Source organism: Electrona antarctica, assembly GCF_951216825.1.
Source record: "Electrona antarctica genome assembly, chromosome: 14".
Classification (NCBI taxonomy): domain Eukaryota; kingdom Metazoa; phylum Chordata; class Actinopteri; order Myctophiformes; family Myctophidae; genus Electrona; species Electrona antarctica.
The window spans coordinates 23704815-23714325 of NC_136795.1; the positions used below are offsets into that span (position 1 = coordinate 23704815).

The following is a 9511-nucleotide window of genomic DNA, read 5'->3' on the forward strand; positions in this document are numbered from 1 at the left end:
CTTGTTGAAGTGTTTTTAACAATGCTTTTTGACAGTGGCTCAGGAGGTAAAAAAGTAAGTAAGCCTTGCCGAGCCATGAGGCCCATAGGGCAGGAGCCTGTCTCCTGTTTTGGTAGCGTACTCCTATTTCTGTAGGAGGCAGCCTATACAAGTACACCCCCTGGACATGACGCTAGTATGTCACAGGGACCTACCCCAATTTTCAGGTGCGTAACCCTAACCCTATACTGCACGGAAGTCACGAGTGAACCAGCCACGTATGTCGGACTAACGGGATGTCGGACTAACACTTGCCCCCTCCATGAGTCTTTGGTATAACCCGGCCAGGGAACGAACCCTGACCTTCCAGTCTCAGGGCGGACACTGACAGTCTGACACTCTAACCAGCTTTGTTCACTTATGGGAATATTATGAACCTTTTCCTATGACATTTCCTCAAGCTCATACAACTGTAACTAAAACATTAAAAAATATATATTGGTGAATGATCACTAGCAGCTCACAGTGTTTTGTTTGTACAGTAGGCCATTTTAAGTTCTATATGTCAATATTTAAGTTGTATGTTATGTTTCATTTGTTGATCGATTTTGTTTCTTGTTTCAATTTGTTCCTTCTTTGGGCTTCCTGACTACTTAATTCCTTTCCTTTTCTATTTTCTTTTATTATGTTTTGTGTGCTTATCTACCAGTAACCAGAACTACTGACTCGTTTTTGAGCCACATTAATGTTGCGGTATTAAATGTAGTTGTGTTCAACGTAGATTCAGGAGTGGACACCACCCACTGCTCAACCCAAATCACTCCCATCCCTATCTCCTCGTCAAGTTCACCCGTGTCTCCACGGCAGCGCAGCCAATCACGTAACATTCCCCACGGCATAAATACACACCTCATATCATTACTTACCCGTTTGATACCGCCTCGCGCTGTCAAAATTCCCCCCCCTCCTCCCCAACTAACCCCCTCCATCCTCAGCATTGCCCCGCTAACACTTCTCTCTCTCTCCTTCTCCCAGGAGCCCCCGGGGGGGGCAGCGTCCGAGCAGAGGTGACCGACCGCTCCCGGGTGAGCAGGTCGGTCGTCAAGCTCTCGAGACTACGTCCCCATCCTCAGTCTCGCCCTCCCCGGGCTCCTCATCATTACACCCACATCTCATTTGTGCAAATAAATACTACTAATCTTGAACAGTGGTGTGGTTTCTTACTAGTGAAACGTACAGTATACACACACCCTCCTTCTGAATGAAACCACACCCAAAGCTTTGTTCACTATGGGGATATTATGAACCTGAGATGCATTTCCTCAAGCTGAAACTACTCAAGTCAAGTCTATTTATAAAGCACATTTAAAAACAGCCGACGGCCGACCAAAGTGCTGTATGGCATGTGAAATAAAATATATAAACACACGCAAAACATCATCAAGGTTAAACACACACAAATACAACAAATACAGAGCATACAGTAAAAAGGCATTAAGTAAATAAAAACAGGACAGTGGCATGAGATAAGGAGCCCATTACAGTGTCTGTTCAGCCATTTCTCCAAGCCAAGGAGGTTCATTTAAAAGGCCTGGGGCTGGGAGAACAAGGAACTCAAGGAAGTGGTTTGTCCTCTAATGACATTTTGAAATAAAACTAGGTGGCTAGCTCCACAAAGCAGCAGCTTCCTGACAACCCAGAGAGGAACACTATGTTTGCCAGAGTTCTGGGTTCAGAGGGTTTCAGTTCAGGAAAACACAGCTGGGAGGTGGAGGTTGGAGACCATCCTGCCTGGAATATAGGTTTGGCAAAAGAGTCTGTTGACAGGAAGGCAGAGATAAAGGCCACACCAGAATATGGAATATGGTGTTTATGTCAGAGAAGTGGGACTGGGAAGTATGATAATGGGTGTGGAATACCTCCCATTGAAGAAGAATCCTCAGAGGATCAGAGTCCAGCTGGACTATGACAGAGGGGATGTGTCCTTCTACGACCCTGAAGACATGACTCACATGTTACATCTACATAGATCTCATAAAGACAATTTCACTGAGAAACTCTATCCTTATTTCTCACTTGGAAAGGCTGGTGATGCTAAAAACATTGATATCAAAGTCTGCCAAGCAGAGATGTCTCTTTCTATGAAGATATAGTGTGTGTGTGTGTGTGTGTGTGTGTGTGTGTGTGTGTGTGTGTGTGTGTGTGTGCGTGCGTGTGTGCGCGCGCACATGTGTGTGTGTGCATGTGTGTGCGGCGTGCATGAGTGCATGTGTAGTGCGTGCCTCCGGAAACATCCATTTACACAACACTTTAATATCTCACAAGTATGATCGTACCCTACAAACCCTCCCGCTCACTCAGATCAGCCAACGCAGGGAAGCTGGAGGTACCTTCACTAAAAACGCCGGGACAACGCTCCACACGTCCCAAACTCTTCTCCCTTCTGGCTCCAAAACTATGGAATGCACTTCCCATTGCAGTCAGAACTGCAGCCTCACTCCCAATCTTCCGCCGTAGTCTGAAAACCCACCTCTTCAGACTCCACCATGGCCCGTAGCACTTGCCCTAGCCTAGCCCCTTAGATAGCACATTATGTAGACTTAGATAGTATTTTAAACAGACTTATAGCTTGTTATGTAGACAGCTCTAGAATTGCACTTTATGTAGTCATAGCACTTTATAGTACACATGTATAATATATTATATAGTATAGTATAGTTTACATAGATACTCCACTGTTACGTTCTTAGTTTACGCATGATTCATGATAACTACTTTTTATACATGTGATGTATGCCATGCTTTTTGTTATTGCTTAATGTAAGTCGCTCTGGATTAAGAGCGTCTGCTAAATGCCTAAATTGTAAATTGTAAATTGTATAGTGTCCCTATTCTGGGGATGAACATTCAGCAGAAATAGCTTGCTTGTAGATCAGCTATTTGGCGTGTAGATGGACTAATGGAGGGGATGACATACAGTACACACTCCTGGGAGACTCCAGTCAACTAAGAATACAGCCAGGAATTATGTAAAAACATTCCCCTTAGTTTATTGATGTGTCATTCAGTGTTTCAGTACAGCAGTATAGATAGGATCAGCAACACTCTTTAGTGCAGGAGATATGACACACTCAGATTTTCAGGAGAGCAGTAGCAGCTCATTACTGTTGTATAAAGTAAGATGACCTTTATCAAAGTCATTATTCATCATCACTGACTGTCTCTATGATCAAATCATCATCATATCCACTCTGCTCATTGTTTACCGCCACTAACACCATGCACTGGATCCTCACACTGACTGGACTGACTGATTGACTGACATAAACTGTTGGTTTGTTGTGGTATAAAATTAACTCGATTGGCGTTTGGATTTTCCATCGATGATGTCACTGGTGGACGAGACACAGACTGAGTAGAAAATAATTGTGCTATTTTATCATGATCATTAGTGAGAACCAATTATAATAAAGTCAAAGTCGTACGATTTGTCACACACGTTACCGCAATGACATTTGTTCTCCGCATTTGACCCATCTCTTGGAGCGGTGAGCCGCAGCCAAGGAGCGGTGAGCAGCAGCTGTGCCACGCTCGGGAATCATTTGATTAGTTGATTTGACACCCCAATCCAACCCTTTGAGGCTGAGTGCCAAGCAGGGAGGGTCCCATTTTTACAGTCTTTGGTATGACCTGGCCGGGGATCGAACCCCGACCTCCCAATTTCACGGCGGACACTCTAACCACAAGGCCACTGTCGATAGAATAGAGGTTGAAAAGTGGTGAAGTGGTCTTTTAATTAAAGATGAACTCATGTACCAAGCAGATAGTGCGGGGGCATATCTTTCTTCTTATCAGAAACCTGAGAAAAACAAACAAAAACATTCTATTGACTTTAGGACCGTGGTAATTGTTTTGTGAAGGTATTTGAATGTGAATGTTTTTTGTTTCGTAAATACAGGATATAGGATTATTTTGGTTCAGATAGTTTCAGATTGTATTGGATGTTGTCATTCAGTCCAAATCCATAAAGAGTTTTGAGGCAATTGTTAGATAAATTCTGACATGTTGTTTACACGTCATGTCAAGTTGGCCACTCCATCATATTCTGTTGGTCAACACTTTGGCCCAGACCGTGTTCCATATAGGTCATATTTTGTCATCTTGCCCTTTTATCATCATTTTACTCTTAGCCTACTGCCTGAATCGGGAATCATTTGATTAGTTGATTTGACACCCCAATCCAACCCTTTGATGCCAAACAGGGAGGGTCCCATTTTTACAGTCTTTGGTATGACCCTGCCGGGTTGTTCTCCTTATCCTATTTATGTCATGTCACCATCCACGTGCCTAATCATCTCAGCCCTATATTATCCTTTATATTATTTTATCATACTTATATTATGGGTTTCCTGACGCCAAGTTCAGATTTACTGTCTCTATTAGACTTTCCCCAGTAAAGTTAACTCGCATACTGAGAGGCCTATTTTGATTTGAGACTACATGTATTTGACCTTGATGCCCAGTGAGAAAGTAGATAGCCGGCCATTTCTCTGTTAAGAGTTCACAGTGCAGGGAAAGTTATCAACAGGTTGCCTGGCAACGCCAGCGTCCACGCTCTCCCGGCTTGAGGCGGCATCAATGATACCAGTCTCATCATCCATGTGCTGGTCCAATGAGTGCTCGACAACCAGCACCACCGTGGGATATTGCGGATATGAACTATCTCAAGCCAATGAACGTTTATCAACAACTGACGTCAGATGCACTATTAATGCCAGTAACATACTGTGAAGAGTTAGGTTCAGTTCGGATCCATATTGGAACAATTGAATACTCTAAATTATATTGATGTATTGTACTATTATTATTATTATTATTATCTGAACCATGTAGCACATTCTCTATGTAAATTGACTTTATTACCTACTAAAAATTACAGTTAAAACCTGAAACTCCTCTCAGAACTTTATTTCATCTGCCTCCAAATTCTTTTTTAAGGTCTTTCTATTTTTATTTATTCTGTCATTCAAGATTTAAAGGGCTAATCACTCATTTTTAAGGTAAATACAGCACGGTATTTGGTCTCCCTGCTGGGTTATTGAAGGTATATATTTACAGTCCTTTCTAATTAGCATTACAAAATAGATTCTAGATATCTATTAATTGATCCTTGGGTCGCCGGATTTTTATTTCCATTAGCAATATGAATATAAGTAGCTGTTTATGTTTTGTTTAGTCAACATTTACTGCTGGATAACTACTGATACAGATACACTTTGATCTGTCTAATGGTTTATATACATTTAATATCAATAGCTTACTGATACACTTTGATCTGTCTAATGGTTTAGCCTACTGATACACTTTGATTTGTCTTGTGTTTTGCCTATAAGCGTCACAGTCCCTGTCATGGCCCGGAAGATTGACACTCATTAGCCTGCAGACCCCCATTAGAAAATATATGTCAATGACACCCATAAGAGAATATTTTTCCAACCATTTTCATTTCAAGTATCCCCGGTTTGACCTGAATTACTAATTAGGCTACGTCGATTTCTATCTCTGGGACCCCAATGTATATTGTAAAATCAAAGTTAAGTTATTTCTGAGTTACAGACCCATAAGGGTCCATTTGGTTCATGATTTAGCTGGGGACCCCTGACTATAGGACCCCCTGGAACTACAAGGACCTCTAGGGGTCCCCGGACCCCACTTTGGGAACCATTTCCATAGACGTTTCAGAAAGTATTTATGTAAAGACCTTTAAGCCTTTGGGGCAAGCATATTTCAACATTTCATCATCACAACAAATAGACACACCGTCTCCACACCTTAGCGCAAAACGGTCTTAAGCTGCGCCCTTCTTAAGCTCTGCGTCCACCAGCTGTCTAAAAACTCAGAATTTAAGCTGCGCGCAGCCGAGAACGTGCGCGGCTCTTTCGATAGTGTGGCAGCACATAACGTCACAGTGATCCGATTTGGTCTAAAGCGGATACGGAAACAGATACAGTAGGCGCTAGGCTAGGATCGCGTTACCATCTTAGAGTATGTACAAGGTTACCAGACTGTTGCCTCCGCGATTTCCAAATCCAAACGCATAGCATTCGGAGATTGTGGAATAGTTGTCTGGCTACGCGCTTAGAGTATAGCGCTAGGCGGGCTCTAGACCATAGAGTAGGAAAGGCTCTAGACCGGAACTCACCACAGGTGACGTGAGGTTACCACAGAGTAATCTAGTATTAGTGGCGACACTAGCGTTGACTCCCATTGTAACAATGGAATGCGGAAGTGCTCATTCTATCTTAATGGAATAGTTCCAATGTTTGGAACTATAGCCCCCGCTTTGCGGCGAGATCAAAGCGTGTCGCCACTCTCTTACTATTCCACTCGGACAGGCCCGGCGTCACTGAGGACGCTAAAGATGGCGTCACATTCAAACGGCTCATGAGGAGATGTTTTTCTGTAAGTGTTTTAAGGTGCTTTTCCAACAATATTCCTTAGACTATTGTTGCGTTAAAATCTCCTCTCACAATATGTAGAGTTGGACAAGCTGCGGTTTTGAACTAACTAATGAGAAACGTTGGGATTTTTAATTATCTCTGCTCCTCTGCATCTTTGTTTTGGTTTATTTCATAGATGGCTGTTTTGGTGAGCTTGGTGACCTATCGAATTCTGTGACTCGGGCGCGTTATTTTGTACGTTGATTATTTAGATGAATTCTAATTTCTGTTACAAAAGTTGTGAATGAATTGTTGATGACTTCCTATCAACAACTTACATTAAATTGTATATAGCCCCCATTAATACATACAAACCTAATACATTTTATAAATATATACAAGAATATAATGCATTTAGTTTGACCAAACACCTCAAACAATCACCAGCCTGCACAGGGTTCGGTAATTCGATAGGTCACTAACGTGGGTGTAATACCTGGCAACAAGTGTACAAGAGCCCAGCAACCAGCAGCTTCCCCTGATACCAACCACCTTCTGTTTGATCAACAATCACTGAACTGCTGCTGCAGCGGCAACCATGTTATAGGTGAGGATAACACAAATAGATGAAATGAAATAAACGGTTGAGATGTCAGGAGCTACTGACAGCATAAAGCAGCTGTAACATGAAAATAACAAGTTGGTGTTACTAATAACTGACTCACTTGACTGAGATTTAATACTAAAGACAGTACTCTAATAGGTAAGTAAACTGTAGTGCAAATGAATCTGGTAACAACATTTGTCTATAATGTATAAAATTGCATTTATAATGCATTGTCATTTATAAGGCTTTATCAATGTTTATAATAATTATACACAACAACTTATAACAAGGTTTATGGAGTATTATAAGTGTGCTGGTCATAATACATTATAACATTATAACTACCAGGCAACACTTTTCTTAAAAGTTTGTTTATAATGTATTTTAATTGCATTTGTAATGCCCTATATGCACATATGGTTTTATAACACTCGTTATAAATGTCTATCATGATCCAATTCAAGCCAACTTTATTTATAGAGCAGATTTCAAAACCAAAAGTGACCAAAGTGGTGGAGGTGGCTCAGGGGTAGAGTGGCCGGCAGAGCAGCGGAGTGGGAACAGCGAGGTTCCCAGTTCGATCCTGGGCTCCCCCAGAGTTAGTGTCAAAGTGTCCTTGAGCAAGACTCTGAACCCCTACTGTAATTGCTCCTGATGTGCAGGTTGGTGCCTTGCATGGTTGCTCCCGCCATCGGTGTATGAATGTGTGTGTGAATGTAATTAATGCGCAATCTATGTAAAGCGCTTTGGATAAAAGCACTATATAAATTCTAGCCTGGGCAGCATTCCTTTTCGGGTTTATGATCCAGTCAGGAGTGGATGATATCGTTACGTCATGTTGTAGTCATTGTTTTGTAGTCATCAGGCCAGAACCCTCAATCTGGAACTTCTTTTCCTCAAACCGATTTTTCCAAATAAAAGCCGCAGGCTACGAGAGAATGAAAAATTGGTTTGAGTGAAAGGAAGTTCCAGATTGAGGGTTCTGGCCTGATGACTACAAAACAATACCTACAACATGTTGTAATGATATAATCCGCTCCCGACCGTACCACACAGCAATTTAGTAATACAGACCAGGCTTTCCTCCAAGGTGGAAAGCCTGGTGAAGCGAGGTTATATAAATGCACCATTTACCTGCACAGTAGGTATACTGTAAAAACAATACAATACAACACAATGTTTTTTTTGGATCCTAGCATGTCCGGATTTACTAGAATTACATTTCATTCCATCAGTGAGAGTACAGATTTTCTGACCAATGGAATAATGTCAGAGGCATCGAGGAGGAGACGGTTTGAGCGAGCTAGGGCTCATGATGCTGGACACAACGGCTCTACTGACAAACACACAGCAAGGTGAGGAGAAGGAATGGGCATAATATCATCAGTTAACAACATGAACTATAAACACTTCATTATATTATGATATGTTATTACATGGATAATCATCACCTAGTGGACATTCATTTGTTAAACCCATAGCCTTGTATAATCACAAAATAATTAGAAAATACCATTTAATTAACCACTACAGCCTTATATACTTTGTTGTATATGACAAATACAATTGTGTAAATAGCCGAAAGGCGTAGATTGTCCATTTAGCTATTGTTTTGCTGTTTTTGAAGAGTTTTTCTAGGGATGCACCGAAAGGGAAATTATTGGCCGAATACCGAATATAGGAAACAGTTGGCCGAATACCGAATATCCGAATATGATTAATATTATCTTTTTTCCTACCATTGCTGTCATGGCAGTACCTTAAAGCTACAGTACCTGATTTATGGCAAAATAAATGGTTATGGCAAAACTTAACTTAAATAATAATCGCTAACATTTATTCAGCTCTTTTGAATGCATTCATTTCATACACTATTCGGTGATATATTTTCTGCCTATTCGGGCCGAAACCGAATAGGCCGAAAATGCATTTTTAGCCATTTTCTGCCGAATATTTTCTGCGGCCGAATATTCGGTGCATCACTAAGACAGACACGCCTAATGACACGCCCCCACAATAGGGACACCAGGTTGAAAGTGATTAAGGAAGGACCTATAATATTATTCTGTATAATAAGCCTTATAATCAGTAACATAAAATAATTTCCTCAACATCATTTCTGCAGTTGCATAGCTCAGCTGCTCTCACCTCTCACAAGCTTGCAGATCGGCTATTTTCAGCATTCAAACAAGTGTAAAATCAGCCATTATGACTCCATCACAGCATGCCAAAGTCGACAAAAACTAGACTAAAACTAAAACCTTTCAGATTACTAAAATATGGGGGGGACTAAATCTAAAACTAAATCTAAATCGGCGTCAAAGTTCACGTTTGCCTTGTTTCCTCAGGCCGAAAGACACCACCGCCGCCCCGAAAGCCAGAGGACAGCAGGAGAGAGGGAGGGGGAGGGCTGGGAGGAGAGGAGAGGAGGAGGAGGAGAAGAGGAGAGCTAGAGTGGCTCCAGCGGATGTGCAGGAGAAGAGGA

At 41.7% G+C, this 9511-nt stretch overlaps 1 long non-coding RNA gene and 1 pseudogene across 2 annotated transcripts; both read left to right on the forward strand.

The window, feature by feature from the left end:
* The first annotated feature begins 166 nt into the window (after positions 1–166).
* Positions 167–2132, forward strand: LOC306937096 (zinc-binding protein A33-like; annotated as a pseudogene). Its single transcript has 2 exons — positions 167–175; positions 1640–2132. The product of its transcript is annotated as a zinc-binding protein A33-like (transcript).
* A 4489-nt stretch (positions 2133–6621) lies between these two features.
* On the forward strand, positions 6622–9465 carry LOC306936816. The gene is made up of 3 exons (XR_013791542.1): positions 6622–7026; positions 8262–8381; positions 9375–9465. It is a non-coding gene; the product is annotated as an uncharacterized lncRNA (long non-coding RNA).
* The last annotated feature ends 46 nt before the right edge of the window (positions 9466–9511 follow it).